The following is a 22,570-nucleotide window of genomic DNA, read 5'->3' on the forward strand; positions in this document are numbered from 1 at the left end:
CAAGCGCCGTCGCCGCCGCACGCCAAACGTCAACTGGTTGATTTGTGATGGATAAAAAATCATAACCAATAAATTATTCGCCCTCCCCGGCAAACATGGAAATCATCAATAAACGAACGCAAACCGGTCAAACAAAGAGTGCCGCCCCCCGGTCGGAAGGTCAGTAAAGCTCGTGAACAAATGTTGAGAGTTTGGTAAACTAGCCCTGTTTGGTACAGCGCGGCATCGCAACCCGGCCACTCCCGAAGGGATTCTACATAAAGCGCGCCGGCTATTCATTCGGCCTCGGAACCGCAACAGCAACTTCCACGGGTAGATGTCGAATGATTTATTCATCCGTTGCGAAACCAGAATGAGAAAGCACTGGAAATATGACATGCATCCAGAATGTCCATATGAAAAGCCAAACAAGTAAAAGGAACAAAATAACATACACACACACACACACATAAACGGGAAGGGAATGAAAAATCACATTCACACTGAATGGAAAATTGCATCCGGATGCAGTTTAACCCATGCATCGGACCCGCTGTGTGTGTTTGTACCGGAGAAATATGATGACATTGGGATCGGAAAAATGTTCGCTTCGTTTCACAGGAAAAACAATTGTGCTCTCGTTACAAAATGAAGTTAAAGATAAGCAAAAAAAAAAACAACACGATCGACGCGCATGTTGATCGGGTTCTGGTTAGTAATGGAGCGATAGTTGGAAAAATTGCTTCTGCTCGTTACTTGATAACCGGAGCAACGGTCGGGGTAGAAAGAGTTTGTTCTATTGTTATTCTATCTGCAGTGCAGCTGCTTTGTGTTGACACAGTAAATATGCATTTCAACATAAAAAAGGGTTCAGCGCGTATCTTAAAAAAGGATAAAGTGGGTCAGTATTTGTATATGTATGTTTTCAAGCAAATAATACTATTATAGCAAATGTAAACGAAGTTATAAAATATAACAATAAATTAATATTGGAAGACTCAAATTAGATACAGAGATAACAAATAAATGATTATTTTACATGTGTTTGAGGGTTGGAAAATAATATTGGAACTCAATTGAAAAAGCATAATAATTATATTTAAAATGACTTGACTGTTGCTAAATTTTTAAACAATTGAAAAAAAATCTAACAAAAGCATATTAGAAAAGCAAAGGAGGCAGGTGTAACAGAGAAAACAAATAAAAAAAATGACAAACAAACAGAAAAAATGAAGTATATTAATGAAGAAAAGACAAATATATCCAAAATCATTAGATAGCAGAAATACTGAAACACAAAACCTCTAATTGATGCTGTTTTGTCAAATTTAATTGGAAATATTAAATCAAAAGAAATATAAGAAAAATGAACACAAAACATACATAAAATTCATTACCAAAAGTTAAAAGTAACACACACAAAACAGCAAAACATTACACAAAACTACATCCATCGATAATCGAAGTAAACACGAAATACTTGTCAGTGAAACATCCAAAACACATTAAAAAAGCTACCAGTTTCGTGGCAGCGCATGGGTAAACCAATGGCACTGAAGAAAAAAAAACACAGAAAACAGACACAATGTAGTGCATTTTTGCCCATTTTCATTGCACACTTCCACAACACCCCGTAGAGCGCATTGAAACTAGGGCACTGTGACCAACACCGATTGAGGCAGGCTGATCGGAAAGCCATTTGCAGCGTGCAAGTAGACAATACCAACAAAAGAAGAGAATAGCAACAGCATAATGCAAAAAACGAAAACAAAAAACCGGCACCAATCCACACCCCTTCTGAAGGGGCAGAACCGTGGGCCATTATCAGCGAACCACAAACGTGGTGACCAAACGTGCGTGTGTGTGTGTGTGTGTGTGTGTGTGTGTGTGTGTGTGTGTGTGTGTGTGTGTGTGTGTGTGTGTGTGTGTGTGTGTGTGTGTGTGTGTGTGTTTGTGTGTGTGCTTCGGAAAACAATTTGCTGCCCGCTGCATGTCACCCCGTTTTGCAGCGCGCGAGACCAAATGGGGCACAGCTCGCCGAAGTACAAAAGGCACCACTGCACAATGGGCAGTTTAGAACAAATTTCGGGATAAAATTATTTTTGCAGAAATTGTTAGTTTTTATCGTTTGTAGTAAAGTGTTATGATAGTAAATAACATTTTATATGTAGTTTGCATCCATACCACCAGGTGGCGCTACATAAAATAGTGTTTTAAGAGATTTTTGCTTTGTTTTTTTTTTTAATTTTGTGTGTTTTTTTCTTGTATTTGTTGTTTCTAATAGTATAAACCATTTTAAAATATACTGTGATGTTCGAGAATATATGAACAAAACATAATAATTTTGAATAAGATAATATTTTCTGCTTTGTATAGGACAATGGTAGCTAATTCTCATCACTTTTACTCACAGGTAGTACAAATATTAAAAATGGACATACACAACCTAGGTGGATGCTATTACAAGCTCCTAACGTCTAGTTCACATTTCTAAAGACAAAAATAAAGTCATTTCAATAATTAGATAGAGGAGATACATTGAAATGAAGTAGTTCCCAAATTCGTAATGAAAAGCTGCACATATTTTTGTCTTTGAAGGTTAAAATTTTAAATCTGTTGTTTAAAAAAATAGGAATTACACATTTTCATGGGCATTGATATCACACAATATTCATCCAATACTTTTCCAAGTCCTGAACTGCCTTCAGAAGAAAAAATAAAAATAAAAATCTGATGTTCTTGGTTTTACAACTACAGTGAACCCTCTCTTATTTGATACCTCTCCAATTTGAAAAACCTCTCTTATTTGAACATTTTGCACAGTCCCTTGATTTCCAGTATATTTTTGTTCCTTTAATTTGGAAAACCTCTGAAATCTGTGTCCCTTTTATTTGTGTATGGTGTTGCCATGGTTATTGAATGATGTATTCTCAAATTGGCAATCCTGTTCGCAGTTTCCTATAGCAACAGTTAAGGCTGCATACTAAATGTTCTGTCTCTTTCTTCTTTGGATTGACCTTTCATTCACTTTCCACCTCTGTAATTTGAAAACCCCTCTTATTCGACAGTCCCATCGCCTCTCAAATAAGAGAGGGTTCACTGTATCTGAAAAATCAGAATTCAACTATAGCTACAAACAAAGTATTTACTTCATTTGTAAACTTAAACCCTGTTTTTGTTTTAGCGTGTGTAGCTACTGATATTGAACTGGTTAACGAATGAGAGTAATACAGCTCATTATACAAAATGTCCTTCTGGATGCATTTTCTTTCTTGCAAAATATTCTTTGTAGCATATTACCCTCTATCCTTATATTTAGTTTGTCATGACTTTTGGGAGTTTCTTCTCCAAAAACGGCAATAGATGCTGGTGTATTCATAATTTTTTGCTGTTATGCGTATAATTTTAGAATTATTTTCCTTACATCCGTCTATAATCTGGAGCAGGACCAAAAGGTATTTGGTTCTGATTTGCTTCATTATATTTTATAATAAAGTTAGGTTAGAATAGAAATTTACATATTAGATAAGCACATGAGCTGAAACTAAGATACACAGCTTCGTAATGGAAATTGAAGGTAATCAAAAGCACGTAGAATATATTTTTGTAGAATACACTAAATACGCTACACTAGGCACCTATGGAGCCGCCTAGTTACGCATGTGTCTGTTTTTAGAAAAAGTTGATGTGAAAAAACTTCAATAAAACTCGCGTTCGCAAACTTTCGCAGAATATTTCTTCACAGATTGATAGTATATATATTACACTATTATGTGACATATATGAGACAACGCCACTCTACGCCACTTCCATAATGGCATCAAGTCAAAAATAAAAATGATGGAAATTTTCGGGAAGTTTTTTCAGTTATTATCGTATATTTTTGCAAAAAATTAATTTAACTCAAAATCTTTAATATATTTATAAAACTGGCTAAATATCCTTTTTAAAATGTCTAATTTTATCAAAATCGGTTTATATTTGAAAAAGTTACAAAGGTTCAAAGTTTTCCAAAAAAGTGAAAAAATTTCTGCGTTTTTTTAACAAGTCTCGACTTTGAGAGGTCTTTTCTAGAGAACCAGAAAAGATAAAGAGCTCATATTTGGTATTTTTCTTAGTTTAACCCTTAGTATTAAAACCTATTATTTGGAATTGCGCTTTTACAAAGTTGATTTTTTGAATTTCATCCCGGCAAATGCCCATTGTGCACTGGGCTGGGATAGAACGAGATAGGAAAGCTGCAACGAAAAAAGCTTTGTTTACATAAACACCGTGTCAAACGTGTGGGTGCAGGCCCAGGCGCGGTACGACGCCGGTATGATGGGAGAAGGCTATGAAAAGGCACCTGAAAGCTGACGGTGCCATAATCATTTTCCAACAGCGCAGCGACGCCACCACAAGTACGCCAGTGTGTGTGTGTCCAGCTTGCGTCCCGAGACGCGACTTGCAATAATTATTATGCAAACGTGCGAGCATGATCGAGTGCAGTGTCTGCATCATCGATGCGAAAACGGGCGAAAACGGTAACCGAACAACAGGCATGAAGAAGAGGGTGGTGGTTTGTCATGAAGGACGAATGCAAAATATCGTATGCACGGTGCGGACGGGGTGCTGATTGAAAAATAATATCAAAATGTCACTTGAAGTTGTGCAATCGGTTGCCGGCCCGAATTGCTTCTCGCCGTCCCTTATCTGCTGCTGTGCACCTTCTTCGCCTTGCTGACCTCCTTCTGGCGTCACTGGGTGGGCAGTGAGGTGAGTAAAAGTGCATTTGTCACCCTGCAACCCACCCCAGCGACACTCCTCGCAAATCCCCGCAATATTACACGAGCAGAATACCCTTCTGTCTTTGACGGTTGTCCGTTTGATGGTTCGATAATGTTCCGCGTTTTTCTTTTCGATCGGCGTGGGTGGGTGAAAGTAAGGCACTACTGCACATTTAAGTCAGCGCACACAGAAGGGCGCTCGGCACAAAACCAAAGCAACAATGAACGAAACAAAACCAAAAAAATCAACGCCAACCAAACCACAATCTGACCTCGATTTGGCTGAGAAATAACTTTGCAAAATTCCCCCCCCCCCCACCCATCCAACTGGCGAGCTTTTCCCCGCTATACCAAACGCCGTGTGTCGAATCGATGCAATCGATGAAAACGTCAGCTACATCTCGGTTTGCCGCTGCAGCAGCATATCGGGGTCGGAAACGCTTCTGCTTTATTCAGATTTCCCATTATCCGTTTTGACACATTTTCACTCTCTTTCTCATCTTATCGTCATCGTTATCATTCGGACTGCCACCATCACACCGAACTGACTCCGGTTACGATGACGCTCTGTCATATAGATGAACCGAGAAAAAAGAGATGCGCTTCTCAAAATAGCTGCAAAAAACCAGACAGCTGACTGGGGATGCTCCGTGCTGGAGGGCTGGACGATGCATTACATTGAAAGTTTGATGGAAAAAAGAAAGTTTGCTGTAGCTATTTTAATCCAGGTTTCTGTGAAATGATCTAGAGCGCAGTAGTGAAGTGGATTTGCATTGTTATCGTTGACCTTTTGTTGCTACGAATCAAACATGGAGTTTTTTATCTAACTTTACGCTAACAAAACTGTAATCAATTCATTAACATCAATCTCCCGGAAAGCTTCCAGGGCATTTGGATTACTAAAGTCATATGATGAAATGATGGGGAATGTTTGCAAAAATCCGATGTCGACTTCGATTCGACTTCAAAAATTTTGGATCCGACTCCGGAAGGTAGTTCCGCTCAGCATTATCTGGAGCCGTTTGGAATCCTCCGAAGTCTTTCAGAGGTGTCCAGAGTCATCTGGAGTCGTTCGGAGTCATTTGGAGTCGTCCGAAGTCTTCGGGAGTCGGCCAAAACCGTCCGGAGTCGTCCGGAGTCGTCCAAAGTTGCCCTAGGTCGAAATCTACTGGAGTAGGGGCCGTCCCAAGTCAGCCGAAGGCAATGTTTTTATGGTCAGGCTTTACCGACACTAACTCCTGCTGACTCCGGTCTACTGAAACCGTTGCTCTTAGAGAGAAAAGTCTGTTTGAGAGGTGCATGGGCTAGGAGATAAAAAAACACCACGAAATGAAATGCCTCGGACCAACTCCAATTCCATACGACTCCAGAAGACTCTGGACATCTCTGACTCCGGCCGACTCCGACTCCACTCGACTTCAGCCTAGACACATGACGACTCTGACTTCCACAATATGTTTAACAAAACACTTCTCTGAGTGTTTGAAATTAAAATGTGTCCTATGTTTTATGGAATTGACAGATTCTAGAATTCTCAGATAACAAAAATAAAATTCTTATCGTCTCTAAAACAAACGCGTGTCGTAATATATCTCAACGTGCACCTATCCTTAACACCCCCGAAAACGTTATCAATGACAGACCGAGCGTGTCAATAAAGTGTGAAGCTCATCACATCGCAACTCACACATTCCTATCAGAGACAGCTGCCACCAGAGAGATCCGTTTTCTTCACCCGCTCGCACGCAATCTTACCTCCAATCATCCTCCCGATTCCATTTGCCAGATTCAATTGTTCCAATGGCACAGTTCCAATTTCAATATTTGCCCACACTTCCCACTCCAATTTGGCACTAGAAAGAGGTGACACAAACCCTCAAGAAAATCCTTTCGCCATCATTCTTCTCAAAGCTCCTCTGCTCACCGAAAAAAAAATCCGTTCAAAACGCGCTCCAATACATCCAACAAATCCGTGCATTCAATTCATTCTCCACCGACGACAAATCTGTGGAGTGGAGCGAAGGCACCCAGAGACTGTCATAAATCATGACGACGAGAAGGCGATTAGAAGCTCGCCAGCTATAGCCGGGAACCTCTGATAGGTCAATCCAAGCTCACAGCCACTGGCAAAAAAGTGGTAGAATACATTCCACTAATATCCTTGCCTAGCCCTAAACCAAAAACGTTCCCCTCTCCTCAATCGGACTTTGAAAGCTCTCAGTGAAAATTTATATCCTTCTGGTGAGGTAGTGTTCGAAAGGTTATTTTTTGCTTTCTTTGCTATCGCTCAACTTCGATACCATTTCCCCGTTTTGCTGAGGTTTATGCTGCTGTAGGCCTACTTGAATGACACACTGACTGACGTACAGGAAACGAATGGCCGATTGTCATTCAAGTCTGTCCGCGCGAAGAAAGGCTGTCCTGCAAACCGGGCAGCAGCAGCAATAGTTGGCAACAGTGACGGCAAGCAAATAGGAGAGCGAACCCAAAAAAAGGTTCCACAAAACCACCCTCGTTTGCTCGACAAAACTTTCGTCAGTCCTGACAAATCACTTCCGGGAGCCCTGGGAGGGAATGAGAAAAAAAGCTCCTTTCCCCGGGTTTCAAGAGCGGCTGGGAAATTTTCAATTCGTTCTTGTGTGTTGTGTGTATTTTGTCCGTTTTTTTCAACCCCCGTCCGAAGTCTGCTCATGCTTTTTGTCCCATTTAGAATAAAAAAACACACACACAACCCGAACTTTCCACAAGCGCTGTCAGATACTGTAGCTGACAGCCGGAAGCGAACGTTTTCCCCTGCTCTGCCACCTCCCACACTCGGCTCGGCAAATATCACACATACACACTTTTCTGCCGATAAGAAAATTTTGCTCACTCGCACCCGTCCGTCCTCTCTAACCTTCCCTTTTCTCTCACCCACCCCCTTTTGTGGCTCAAACCATAAGGACGTATTTTAAGGATTTCTTTCCCCAGGCATTAATTAGACACTTGAAACAAACGATACTACAAGCGCACCGCATTCCAGAGCCAAACGTTATCGTACGGAGCATTTCCCGGGATGGATCTTTGCGCTCCGATGCCCTCCGGGGGCATAAATTTTCCGATACGTGACACGGAAACAAATGCAAACAAACCCCCCTTTGCAAACGCGCTCCTGGGCGCTGGGTTCTTGGCAGGGAGGAGTTGAGGGCAACCATCGATAAACGGCACCAATCTACATGCGTCGGGATTCATTTTAAATGCCTGCCTGTCGGTAAAACCTTGGGGTGGTTTGTTTACTTGACTTTTCGACAGCTGCAACCAAGAGGGGGAAGGCAGAAGGAATCAGGGGTGCATGGGAAATGTTTCCCAATCATTAGGATATTTGAAGAATATTGGACACATTTTACGATAGAATCCTCGTGCTCTTTCAACACAGATCAATTTTATGGCCTGAGTGTACCTGTGTTGAGTGGAAATGTTACTCTAGAACCAGGCCTAGATTTGTACCACTGGTGGTAGCTTCCTTTCTTTCCCATCCTTGATTTAACCAATCCAATTACTACTTGCGTCATGTTTTATTCAACCGATCGTATGATGAACTGCTGTACATGTATTGTTCATCCCAAAGCCGAAAGATGAGCCTACTTACAGCACAGATTGGCTCACACGATACCAACACGATACATCCTAGCCGGGGTTCTTTAAACAATCATAAACGTCAAACCAAAAACCATTCAAGGGCCAATAAATCCCATCCGAAGAGCGGCGTGGCGCAATAAATGTTACACAACGCCTACGATCCGTCGAAAAAGCTTATACGAGTCGGCCCCATACTGTCCCAAAAGCCAAAAGCCCATATAGCAACTGTACCTCTGCCGGCAGGCGGGCAAGAGTTGAGCGTACGCTTCTTGAATTAATTTACAACCATCAATGTCACGCCGACGTACCGGCACATGGAAAAACCGGCTCACTTTTCCGAGGCAACAAGCAGTGGCAGAGCGGGCTTTCGGGCCCGATGGGGCGGCCTAACGTTTGACAAATAAACATACACAAAATCGGTGGCTTTTTCTTTCCAGCACCTTGCTGTACGACCGCACCGGTTCCGGTAAAGCTTGCGGGAAAAGCTTTTCCCCCGCTCCCTATGGTTTACGAGCGTTTCGCGAACATGGGGCGTTGTGATGCGTTGTGAACGCGTTGTTGGGGCGGTATGGCCTATGGTAATGGGGCAACCGTTTTGGATCGTTTGACGTAGGCTGCTGATGGAAGCTGCAATGCAATGTAGGATTATGTGGAAAAGGTATGAATGTTATGTGGAGGTGGTGGTTTGCTAGCATTAAAGAACGGCAAAGGTGAAACGATGGTCCCATTCTGCCTACACACGCAGTGCGTTTAAACGTAACTCGAAACAGAAGAGCGATTAGAAAGGCTGGTAGGTCGGATTTAAGAATACGAGCAAGTTTATAGTGACGTAAACGAGCACGAACAATGACATAAAAAGAAAACAAATACGAAAAAAAACAGGTAATTATCAAAACAGGTCCTAACTGCGTGAGATGCAGCTAATGAAGGAATGAAAACACTATTCGTAACTCAAAAAAGGCATTTATATAGCGTTAAATATTATGTTGTCTAATATAACCTCATTGGAATTAAGGCAAACATTGATAGTTTGATTAATAATTTAATTAATGATTACAACACACAAAATTAAAAAGAATTTAACAAATAAATCAAAGACGAATAATGAAGATACAGGAGACCGACAAGAACAATACAAGGAAATCATTTATAGTTCTTTGCTCATTTATAATGATTATCTAATTTTTTAAGTGAAATTGTTTGATAGCTTTGTTTTTAAACTTAAATGTATGTGTGTTTCCATTTTTAATTCATTTTATTAATATTTTACATATTATTTTACACATTTGTTGGTAACTAAACGATTTTTTTAGTTTATATTTATTTCCTTTTCGTGAAATATTACTTTACAAAGCTTTATTGCAATGTAAAATATGTTCTACTGTTTTTTTTTTATTATTTAAATCCATACGGACGACTTGTTAGTCCCAACAAAACATATTACCTTCAACACGAAACCGAAACCCCCACAGATGGAACAAGCCTACCGGCAATACTGTCCCAAAACCGAGATTGTTTGACCGAAAGTAGAGATATAGGTAAAATCCCCGTCTCAACTCTCCTCCCTCCCCCAGTCCTCTCCAACCTCTCAGTCACACATAAAACTCGGCAAAACAAACAAAATCTCTGCACGCACGTGAAGCATTTAATTAGAATGGCCGGCCACCGGGTAAAATTATTGTCACACGCTGCCCATTACGCTCGAGCGGTCTGCGTGCGTGGTTCACCCTGCGCCCTACGAGCGGCCGAGCGGTTTGGGAGCTATAATTTAATTGTGTGGGAAATTCCCGTGTCCCATCCCCGGGCGGCCCAGACAAAGCCGTTGAAGCTGTATTTCGGGGGTTTTTCGTTTGCAGGCGCGGAAACGGTTCAGAGACAAAGCTTTTGGTTTGGTTGGTTCGCGAGAGCGAGAGTAGGAGAGAGGTGAAAAAGGACCCTTCATCCAAGGGTCCTGCATCCCTGCCAGCTGTGTGCATTTCCACGCAGATTTTACAGGCGGGACATAGTTTTGCCAGCGGAATTTTTAACCGCCAGCGAGCGGGGCCGGGTGTTTCCGGGAGTTTTCACCGCGACGGCTCGATTCGGGACGCGGAATGTGCGAATGCGTAATTGTTTTGTTTCCAACAGTACCATCCTACTCGTCGCCTGCCTGCTTATTGCCATTCATCGTGTATTGCGCGACGAGTGCGTATCTTAACGAAATGATAGAGAGCATTATCAAGAATGGAATTTATTGCAATGCGGGGAAAACGTTCGCTTCGCTGCACGTTCGATGGAAACCTCGGATTAATTTTCTAACATTCCATCTCGTACGTACGCGTTTCCTAATCCTTCCTTTGCCGTACAATGCTTTTTAACATCGAAATTTGTTTCAACAAACAAACCAAGCATGCGTGCAGCTATTGAGGCGCGTAATGTGGCTCTTACGAAAAAACAATCTTTCCAGTTGAAGAGTTCAGCCGGTACCGGGGCGGCAGTGGTTTGCTCCACTTTGATTTCCGCTCCGGTGGAAATGCGTTGACGTAAGTGAGGGTTGTCATGTGTTTTTTTTTTTTTTGTTTTGTTTCCACTGGGCTCCGTGCCGGCTGTCCCTTGTGCTTTGTGGTGCGATGAAGTAATTTGACCAATTTCAGAAACGAGTACACCGGACTTTACACCAACACAGAGGGGGAGAGAGAGAGAGATGGAGGCCAAAAGAAGTGTCTAAACCGTTGGACCCTCGTGCAGCTTACCGAGCTGTGAAATGAGATTTGTCTCCGAGAAAGGAAGGAAGAGAGGGGGGAAAAAGCACTCACACACACACACACACACACACACACACACACACACACACACACACCGGCCCGTATCAACCGTACAACAAACCCGCACTACGCACTGCACTCGTTTGTTCAATTTAGCCAACAAAACCTCGTAAACTGGCCCGCATCTTCCACAACTCCGCTCCGTTCCACAATAGCCATTCGAAATTTTTAAGCCCTTTAAGCTTCCACCCCGGTGCTTTACTCATTTACCTTTCTCTATCGCTCCTAAAGGTGGCAGATTTCGTTCGGTTTCGTTTCGTTTCGTAGGTCCGTTTGGTGGCTGCAGTGATTGGACCCTTTAGCGGAAAAGCTGCAAATGAAACGTAAAGCAAAGTAAATGAGATTCTGTTACTATGCGCACGAAATCAAGGAGGAACTCAGGTTCGATCGAAGGGAACCTTGTTCGTGCGTAAGGACAAATGATATTCTTATTTCTCCATTTGCAGAGGTAGACTTTCGTGAGTAGACAGTGAAACAGAACAGATGAAAGTGAAGGTGCAGCTAATCGGAACGGGAACGGCACGAAGCAGTACCTCGCCTCGGGTACTGCACGCAAAGTTGAAGTATTTAGGTCATTGTACGTATGTGAAGAGTAGAAACAGCCATAATAAAAAGCTGTGTGTGGTTCTGTGTATCGGTCGATCAAGAAGGATCGTGCGAGGAAGATAAGATCATTGCTTCAGACTTAATTGGATGAAACAATTCCGATGATTTGATCGTGAAGGATGGCTTTTTATGAGTTACTAGGTTTGTTTGATGTCCTTGCTTCATGAGAAGACTTTTCTATGTGAAAACATATGTTCTTTAACTTGTTTTGTTTTGCGATTGTTTAAACAATTTGATTTGACTTTTGATTGATATTGACAAACAAAAAACGAAGTTAATGATGCCGTGTACATTATTTGTTAAATTAATAGATAAAGAATAAATAAAGTTTAGCGTAGAAACTATGAGACTTCAAAGTATTTACCTTAGTGCATGCTGGTGACATATGACTTGATTTAACCGAAGTTATTGCCAGAACCACATCCAAGCAGCAGCTCCATTCCCTTGCTTTCAAAATAGCCATCCATATTTTTTTACCATCTGTGCTCTATCCACACTTAATCGTTTACGACCACATTTGATATTGATGATGCTGTCATTGATACAACGATGTAGTGATTGAGCAAGTTACTTTATATCCAAACCTTCTCCCCCGATTCCAACTCGCAGCAGGGTAGCGCCATCCCTACTACCGCCAAACCAATGGCTTACACCGTTTGCAACTCAAAACAGTGAGGCGAAAAAAAAAGAAGGCAGCAACACTCCCACGGAGCCCTAAAATTACTCACGATTCTAACCCGCTTTCAAGGGAGTGCCGCACGCTATGGGAAAGAGCAACGGCGAAGCAGCAGCAGCAGCAAAAACACAAAAATGGACTCATGGTACACTTTACGGAATGTTTCAACGCTGGACCCGGTGGCGAGTCATCGAGTTAGGAAGAAAATTAAGTGCATGGTACCGTGGCACTGTACTACCACAGGGCTGCTGCCCGACCCTGGCCGGGTCCCGCCAAAGAAACTGGTTTAAGGCTAGGAACTGGAAACATGGTTAAAAATCACCGACCGCCCCGAGGACCCGACAGCCGCAAACTTCGAGGTGTGTCACTGTGTGGTGGTGTCGCCAGTGGGTAACCGATCGTTACCAGTGGGGGAGTGTGAAATGGGGCAATCGTGGCGCGAGGATACAGGAGGGACGAGAGCTTCACCAGTTGCAACCCTCAAACATGCACACACACACACACACACAGACACAGAGACACAGAGACACAGAAGCAAAAGCAGGCAAAATTGGAGCAACTCTCGTGGGTCTTGGCTGGGCGTTCCAGGCGCTGCCAAAGGGTCGAAGGACGGCGAAAGTAATGCAAGTAATGATAATACGCAACCTTCCCTGCTTCGCACAGTGCAGGCCCACCAGCCAGCAATTTTCCGATGACAGTGTTGCATAAAGACAGAGTGCAGCAAAGCATGAACCGCTAAGGGGAGGGGTGTAAAAAAAATGCAACCAATTGATCGAGACCTATTTTCGAACCTCGAACCTGCAAGCTAATGTCATTAAGCTGATTAAATTGTCGCTCTCGACGGTTTACGCCCCAGGAGCTCTTCGGGCTGCGAGATGGCTTGCGACTCGGTGGCTGCAAGGGCAACGTATATTAAATTCCAATTGCATTTTACACACACAACCCCGTTCGCTATCACAAGCTGAGAGGAAAGTGGGAACACTTTTTTCCACTACAAGCATTCTCCAGATAAATATTGCACGTGTTAAGCATGATTTATTCGCAAAAATTTAAACCAAGTGTGCACCAAGAATTGCATACATTAAGGCGATAATTTTAACTGCTCCCGTAATGCAACGTACAACGCGCGTAGTGTAAAAAAAAGAATGGTAAACATGCTGCTCATCATGAATATTAATAAACTTTAGTACTACGCGTACTGGTGCTCCCTCTAGTGTACACAGTTCGTGTGTTTGCGCCACCTTTTTAGTGCGGCACGTACAGCAAGACACCAAACACACGAGTAAAGTAAACATAAAAGCCACCCGTTACAGTGCGAAATGATTCCTTCCGGCAGCAGCGGTGTTAATTCGTGCCAGTGCTGACGAGGCTGCTTTCGTAATAACTGTCCACCATGACTGTGTGTGTGGTGGCATCGCGACAACATTACTCGCGCCATCGTCTATGGCGCCCGAAGAACACCAAGGAACGCGTGAAATATTCCACCTAAAGCCGTAGCCCACCAGACTTCAGTCTGCTAGCTAGGGGTCAAAGACGATAAAAACAGAACACACTCTACACGCCAAAAAGGTTGACATTCTTGTTTCAGACCATCATAACCGCTGACAGCCCCGATGATGATGGCGATGGTGACTCCTCGGTACGGCTCTAAAATGACACATAATGAGGGTATTGGGCAGTATTGAATAACCATAAATCACCCACCGGTGCAGTTGAACTGCCTTGATCTGCCTTGATGCCTTCGCCGGCTGTGAGGTGGGCTGCGGTCAACAGATTCGCGTTTGATTGACGTGACTCTTTCGCTTGGCGGGTAGGCGCAGACGACGACACAGGACAAATTTGTGTGCAACTTATTCCATCATCATCATCATCACAATTGCGCTGAAAGAGGTGAGCAAGGGTTCAAAATGACGCCTGAAAGGGGATTTGCATTTATGCAACAAGGTGCGTCCGCCGTATGCAAAATGCATTTTGCACGGATGGACAGATTACAAGTGAGTCGATGTTGCGTTAAAAGCTTTATCGATTAAATGGGTGCTCTTCATAAGTTACTTAACAATTACTAACACATTACGTATTTATTGAATAATGTCAGAGGAATTGATACAAAAAGTACCACAACTCCACTTATTTAAACACAGTTACAGTTTAACAGGAAATGCAGTTTTAAAATAATGTTAACAATTTTAGAAAGTAATAATTACAGTAATAACTATTTGAACATACTTTTAGAACTTCTTCTATCAATATTCATGCACTATTTATATCAATATACATATAAAGAAAATAACTAATATAAAGAAAAATATATAAAATGCTATTCTGAACAAATAGATCTAACAAAAAAACTCAATGAATCCCATCAACTGTTAGGATGTCAAGCTTCTCACCGAATTCTTCACAAAACAATACCAAACACTCATGTGAAAGTACAATCTTGAAATATAAGGTGTAATAAAAAAATAGGTCAAAGAGGCAATAAAAAGCCTCAATTGCAGCAATACTTTCCCGAACAAAGCAAACGAAACCTATCCGCTCAAAAGCTACCGTGCTCCATTTCCATCTCAAATATGTATCAAATTGTCAAAACTTCAACTACCACTCCAGAACAAAAAGCTACAATTTCGATCCCTGTACACCTGCACAGCGAGCGAACGTGTGCACGTGTACAGAACTGTCTTCTTGGCATCGTCAAAAAACTCTTATCTCTCTTGTCTCCCCGCCAACCAGCAAAACTCGACAATGATAAAGTGTGCCAGCAGCTTCCAGCATCTATCGACATTTACCACCGACACTCCTTCACTCCACCAGCCAGCCAGCGAGGTAGAGAGGATGCCGTGAAACGGTGGAATTCAATTAATTAAATTCCTTCGCTTTCCCGTTTTCGCAAACCGCAGAAGAAAAACACTTTCCAAAGTCACCACCAGCACCAGCGCTGCTGCTTTGGCTTTCATTTTACAAGCAGCAGGATGTGTGTGTGTGTTCGTGTTTTTTCGGCAAGAGAGAAACGCAACCCCATGGCAACGAGACATCAAGAAAACATCAAACATTAGACAATTTGTCTCGAGTCCTGAGGCTAAAGAAGAAGCAACAACCTCCGCCCGTAGAGCGTCCTTTTAATTGTGCGCGTCAGGAGCGCGAAAAAGCGTTTCGTTTCCTTTCAACATTTTTGCTTGCTTTTGTTTGCGCTGTCTCCATTCGTCTGCATCAAAATTGGCAACACAAAAACACGGTTGCTTACCTCGGTTCTACAACGAATCGATAGAAATTACACGTACCCGTGCCTCAGCTCACTCAGCACAATCCGAACCGAATAAACAATTTCGTCCGGTATTAATCGTCTGCCATGGGCACATTTCACTTGTTATCGTTCTAGATTCCTTAAAATAGCTGCCGTTTTTGCGTGCAGAGCGCGCGTTCAATATCAGCCCCGCGCTCCGATCGAACGTTCGGGAGAGCAAGCAAGCAAAAGAACAGCCCCCGGAGTCCGGAGACGATGCTGCTACGCTTTGTCGACATCAACCACATCCGGTAAGGGTTGGTCCAGGGGACGAGCAGCATCCGTGTACAGAAAGCAACCATGGCTTCGTAATCCCTAGAAGGGATTCAAACTACTAGCGCCCAAGCGCAGCTACAAAAATCCGACAATTCGAGTCGTCGCTTCAGAAGATTTTGACACCCCCGTGGAACGATCCCAAGGATGCGGTTATTGCGATGGAAAGAAGGGGATTTGACGGGTTGTGGTTCTACCGAAAATAGCTTTCCGAAATGGTCGTGGGCGAGCTCGTGGCTCGTCGAGTGGCTAAAGTTGTTGGTATCCATTCTGTCTGCGTTTGGCAGATTTCAATCGTCAGCGTAACGAAACTTTAGCCAAAAATAGATCATCGGTTTTATGTGTGCAGAGCTTCGTTTCGTTGTAAGCGCATTTAAAGCCTTGCCATTCTATTAAAGCCATAAACGGTACGATTATAGCAATAAATCAGCCCACGTGGAGGTTGTTCACCCTCCTAAAATGCAAACTCTTGCTTCCGCGTTGCATTCGATACCGGGCGGAAACGGTAGCGTGCTGCGAGCCGTGCCGTATGACAGCTGTCAGACAGCAAAACATAAACAACGTACATTTAGTGCAACAAGTACGCCGAACAGGGGGCCCCCCGGATGCCATTTATCAACGCATTGGCTAAGTTATTGCATCCATCCAATCAATACCCTTGTAATATGTTCAATTCTGATCGATGGCGTTCCTTACCAAGATAAGAGGGGGTGCGTTCTATGGCGGAAGAAGTTAAGGTTCTTTCGAATATTTTACAACCCCTACACGTTTGAGGTTTAATGTGATGTAATTAAAATGCTTTACTTATTACCAAATTGTTTTTCTACTATTACAGGCATAAACAGTACGTTCTCTACCGTGTTGATTCCCATGAACTCAGCATTGAGGAGGTTACTCCCGTGATACGTCTCGCAACCATTCCATTCTGCATGCAAAGCTACAGCAATTCCACCGAAACTTTGCTGCCGTGCCGTATCGCAAGCCTGTCGGATTGTTTCCTCCCGTTGTCAGACCAGTTGGGGTTTCCGTATCTTACAAAGGACATCTGCGGAGGAGCTCCAATAGCGGTGGATAGCGCTAGAATTTAAGCTGCCAGCTAGAGAAGGGAACGTCCTTATCAACGGATCTGCCAGCCAGGAGTGGTGACGGAGACAAATTTGTGCGCTTTGCAGTTTGTCAACTACCACCAACGCCAAGACGACCATGGCGACCGTAAATCTATAATTACTCCAAATTTTCAAGGTCCCTCGAGGCAGTTTGCGCAAGTGACAGGGACGGGCTTCGAGCTCGAAGCTGGTACTGTGTATGGCTTCTCTTGTGTCGATAGAGCGCCCGCACACCAACACACGCACAAAAAAGCCCCAAGATAGTCGTCTAGACGTGACCCTGTGATCTGTGCTGTGCGATCGACCGGCGAGGGGACGTGTAGAACGAGCCGTCACGATGACATTTTGCCTGGCGAGCACTTTTGACTTGGTTGTGTATTAACCCGTAAGCATGATTTATGAAAAATGACCTCTCATTGATTGTTTCTGTGGGTGGTGGTGGGTACAGTCCTATCGAAGCGCTAAATAAGCGCAAAATGGAGTTGGTAGTAGTGGTGAGACAGAAAAGCAGCGCAAAAAAAAACAGCACCAGTACATGTATTTCGAGCAACAAAAGACTCGAACAGGTCAAGCAAGAGCCTTCTTGCACTGCAGTGCGCCTCGGTTCGCATCCAGTGGTCGGTTAGATAATTAAAATTAATGATTGGTTGGCCGCTGTAAGGCTTGGGTGGTTGAGGTCGGCAGAGAAAGGCACCCAGGGAGTGGGCCACGCCAGTGTGTACTGGCGGCAGGGTTTGCTTCGACCGAACGAAAGGACAAAAGAGAGTCTCCAGTAGCTAAAGTACACCTTCCTCTCTGTGCGGACGAGCTAGGTAACCAGCGGCTAATGGTGTACCGGGTGGGTCCTCAGTACACAATGCACTGCAACGGCGATACGGCTACAGCCTTTCGGTGTTACTCTGTCCGTACAGCCGTACAGGGGTACACCGATTATTAGCGACTAATTAATAATAGGGGAACTTTTCAGTAGCACACCGAAACCACCCGTCTGAACGTGTCCTTGGAGACCCTGCGGTAACTATCGGGCGGACGGTACTTCAGGCGATATGGCAGCCTTTGAGAGCTGCGCTGACGATCAAATTTAGCGATCTTGAACTGACGACGGGTCAGCGTGTCGAATAGCAGCGGGGAGGGCATAGTTAAGAAGAGAGGTTGTGACATTACCGCTCAAGGGAAGATTGTAACTGACGGACAGAGAGCGATAGAGCCGTCACAACGGCATAATCGGTTACACAAAATCTTGCGAGGTGCTACTGAAGACGATAGAACACAGAGTGTGAAATTACCTGCGCTCAAGTTGTGTAATTATCAAGCACACTGTTACACACACACACGTGCGCGCGCTTAGAATTGGGTCATAAAAGTTGTGTTTGCTTTTCGAGTGATATAAAGCACTGCAAGCAATAAATCTAATACCACTTACACACCGCAATAGGAAACTAAAACTTACATTCGCTTCCTTAACCTCCCCCCAATAATAGCTCCGACCCCGGGCGTACCACAATTATGCTACAGATTGTATCGAGAGGTGAAGGTGAACCACCACCATCCATCTCCCCCGAATGCTCCGATCGAAACTTTCCCATTTTATGTAAGAACCGACACTTAATCGTTTTATTGGCACCGTATACCACCCGAGTAACCTCATTGAGCTTTCCCACTCCAGCCTCCACTTCCCGCAATCACCTAACCGTAGGAGAGTAAACAAATTTATAGACAGTAATTAATCACGAAAACGGCGTGCGTCCAATGGGTGAAGGAAAATTGGACTCAACCCACCCTGTTCCTATACACGAGATCCGTCGTTTACGCTTCATTTCGCGTTTGTGCGTTTCGAAGCAGAGTAGTGTGAAGCGCTCTCCACATGGATAGTTCATCCCACACGCATTGCTCACTCCGCCCTGGCGGGAGCGTGTCCGGAAATTCGCAATTCGGAAAGCGACGGGAAATGGCCACGATATGGCTACGATTTGTTGTCATGCGATTCCCCCCCGTTTCTGTTGTCTTTCTTTGGGTGAGGTTTCGGGTTGTTGTTTTATTTGCAGCCATCGGGTTTCCAACTTTTCCATCCAGCTCTCGGTCGCGAAAGCATACGCGCGTGTCCGCTAATTGGGCCCAATTTTCCCTCTGTGTGTAAACATAATGTACCGAAAATGTAAAAACTTGCGCCACGCGAACTTTCACGCTCGCGCTGAGTAGGGTGGGCGCCCTTTATGGAGATTGCGTAAGCCACAACACTCTAACCTTTCGAACTGGCCTACTTCTTGGCTTTTTTGGAGCGTGTGCTTTACTTTTGTGATCTCGAAACGGGAGCCTCCAATAACACAGTCGCTTGGTGCAGCATAGAAGCCAAACACATCTACAAGCTACACAGTGTGATGGGTGATTGAAGCTCTAGACCCGCATGTTATCGGGATTTCTTGCAACTCTGGAGATCTAGATCACAAAACGCCCCACATCATCATCATCATCACCATCATTCCCCACTTGATCACGTAAGGGGTTGCTGGCTTTGGTGTTCTTCGTTTTTCTGTGCTGGTCTATTTGAATGCCTTTCTGTCCTTTGTTGGTCATTGCAGCATACTTTTCACTTATTTTTGTTTTTTGTTATACTCATGCTACACACCAATCACAAGAGAAGGGAAAAAAGTGGTGGCCTATCGGAGGTCTTCGGCTCCAGCTAATTGCTACCTCCGCGCAACCAAACTCAAATGGGTTAGCACTGCGCCGGTGTCTTGCACATGGTTTGGCATGATTTTTTCCACCTTTTCAAACGCAAACATCCCCCATCCACAAACGAACGTTGCGCAATCACGGACCGCATCGATCACGGTACCGGCGATCTAAGTGGGTGCAACGATTCCTTTCCGCTTGCATGCGGAAAGCTAAAGGAAAGCAGCCCCATCGCAGCACACACCGAAAAGGGAGCCATCACACTTTGGACAGATTTGGAGCAAAACATTTTCGGCTGCACGCTGTTGTAGATCGCGCTGCCAGATGCCAGGTTTTCTTATTGTTTTGTTTTCTTTTTGTTTCGTTTGTTGCTACTCTGTGCGAAAGGAACTCTCCACATACCACTAACTCGCGGCAAGCCAACCGAATCCCACCCGGTTCCATGCACCCTGATGGTCATCAGCGTTCGATTGCCTTTTTTCCTTCACTTGAACCATCACCAGCAACAGATTACGCGAACACAAAGCTTTGAAAACCTCTCTTTTTCTCTCCAAACACAGACACAGGAATGTGCCAAGTGTCAATCAAACCAAACGGTACCGAGAAAAAAATAGCAGAAAAATACGTTAAAAACCATGAGTGCGGTCTCCAACCCCCGCATCATCTGGACTGCTCAATTTTGATGTTTTCCTTCAAAAATTGCCATTTTATGAAGGCTTCTATCCCCGCATTCGTATTGTCGATAGGAAGATGGAACGCAAGCACACAGACACACACACACACCCACAATGGACCACTCGGAGGCGAGTACAATCGTGCTACAAAAGGTTCGCGTTCATGGGAAGCGATTTGTGCGCCCAAATTGCCCATATGGTTGGTTTTTGTTCAAGATGGAGATGTCTACCGAACACATTAGAAATGGTAATGGTAAACGGTGGTTGTGTGATGCTTGGTGGTCGATTTGGCGAGAGTCGCTGCCTTATACGACCGCCGAAGGTTTTGTGTCGTAGAAATCGCCACGGATCATGCGGAACAAAACTAGGCAAGGTATTATTGAGGAGAGGGGTGTTTTGTATACAGTCATTGCAAGAAATGTAAATTTGATGAGAAACCCGGGCTGAGATTTGTGTTGTCGTTTTTGAAGGATGCAAGTCAGCAACTATCGGAACATTTTTTTAGCCATTATGAATATCACTTAAAGATTAGGAAGGTGATAATCATTCTACGATTAACGTACGGGTTGATTAAGCTGCACAAGTAAGGTTTACTCATTAGTAATAAAGTTATATACTAATCATGATTGCCCTTTAAAGGTTCGAGAAGAACGAAAATTTTATAAAAGATATTTAAGTATAAAAAATAATATTTCAATATAAAAAAACATGAGTGAATGATTGAGTGCTTTCTACCTCTACTAATTAATCCAATTGAGTGCCACTAAGTCCTGACATATTACAATTTGTCTCCAAAGTCCCAAAGTCTCCAAGTCCCCAAAGTGCATTATACGCGCTCGTGTCTCGAATCTTTGAAGACTCTCAGCTATGAGACAATAATGACTTTGATGATTATGATTATGATTATGATGCCTCCAAAATCATATTGCTTGTTATAAATAGTCCTAAACAATGTTGTTTTTTCTATTGTTATCAAATACACCCTTGACGTTACCCCATTGTGGTAGAAGCTCCTTTTTGTTTTAGGCCTGCTGCAGCAATCGACGGTGCAAATGATCATATTTAATGTTATTGCTAAAAATTTTAAGATTAGAGATTTTTACAAAGTATCCGCTTTAATTGGTTCTAGGATATTCAATACCGAAAATACATCTACCACAACACGAAGATTCGGATTCTTGCAGGAATGATATTAAGTTTTTTTCCTTTAAACACTTTCTGAATGCAAAATTAACCAACTGCTTTGTACCACAAATGATAATTTGAGACTGTAAATGTGCAATTGAAGTAATAAGTTGATAAAATGCGATTCAAACTACGCAAGTTTCCTCCAACACAAATAAACTGTACTTTAATCGGGCTAAATTTGAATACAAATGGAGCGGTCGCTATGTAAATTGGCAAGATGAACAAAAAATATAGCATAAATGGTGATAAAACCATCAGTTTTTTATACTTTTCTCTTTAATATGTTTTATGTTGTAAGAATTTTACTATCCAAAGACTGCGGCCCACTTAAATTAATAACTACACAATCAACTGTAACTAGAAAACCCTGTACGGGTGATCAGATTATACAAAACCCTGATTACATTACATTGGAAATTGATTACATTCAACTACATGCAACAATCTTGGTACAGAAAAATGCTGTTCAAACAAAGTGTTACACGTACAAAATGCGAATCAAAGCGCTTGCCAGAAATGAGCATCGTACGAAACTAGCGCCAAATGTACAACACCAACGAAACCGAAACACATTCCGTTCGTCCACAATCTCAGCGCTGGCCAGCTTTCACCCTAACCACACCCTACAAGCTGAGAGATAGCCACCGAGGAACGCAACGGTAACACGGTTCCCTCTCAAAACGGGTGGCAATAGAGTGCAAAGTTTTAAAACAACGCGCCCTACCACACCCGACTCCCCATTCGACCGAAAGAATTAACATACCACGTTTTGGGGCGGGGTCACAAAGCGGGGAAACGGGTACAAGAATGGGTCGAAAAACATTTCAACCTTAACATTGACAGAACAAGCGCCAAGCTTTCCACGGTGCACTTGTAATAGTTATGCGGAACACGCACAGCCCGGCACAGAGCACGGTACGGACGCCG

General features: G+C 43.3%; 1 protein-coding gene across 7 annotated transcripts in view; it reads right to left on the reverse strand.

The window, feature by feature from the left end:
* LOC120894222 (mucin-5AC) overlaps nt 1–22,570 on the reverse strand; it is a 146,145-nt gene that overhangs the window by 49,539 nt on the left and 74,036 nt on the right. For all 7 annotated transcript variants that reach the window (XM_040296680.1, XM_040296679.1, XM_040296678.1 and 4 more), the window contains one exon: nt 11,378–11,477. The gene's annotated coding sequence lies outside the window, so the exon portion shown is untranslated. The remainder of the gene's footprint in view (nt 1–11,377; nt 11,478–22,570) is intronic.

Source organism: Anopheles arabiensis, chromosome 2 (assembly GCF_016920715.1).
Source record: "Anopheles arabiensis isolate DONGOLA chromosome 2, AaraD3, whole genome shotgun sequence".
Taxonomy (NCBI): domain Eukaryota; kingdom Metazoa; phylum Arthropoda; class Insecta; order Diptera; family Culicidae; genus Anopheles; species Anopheles arabiensis.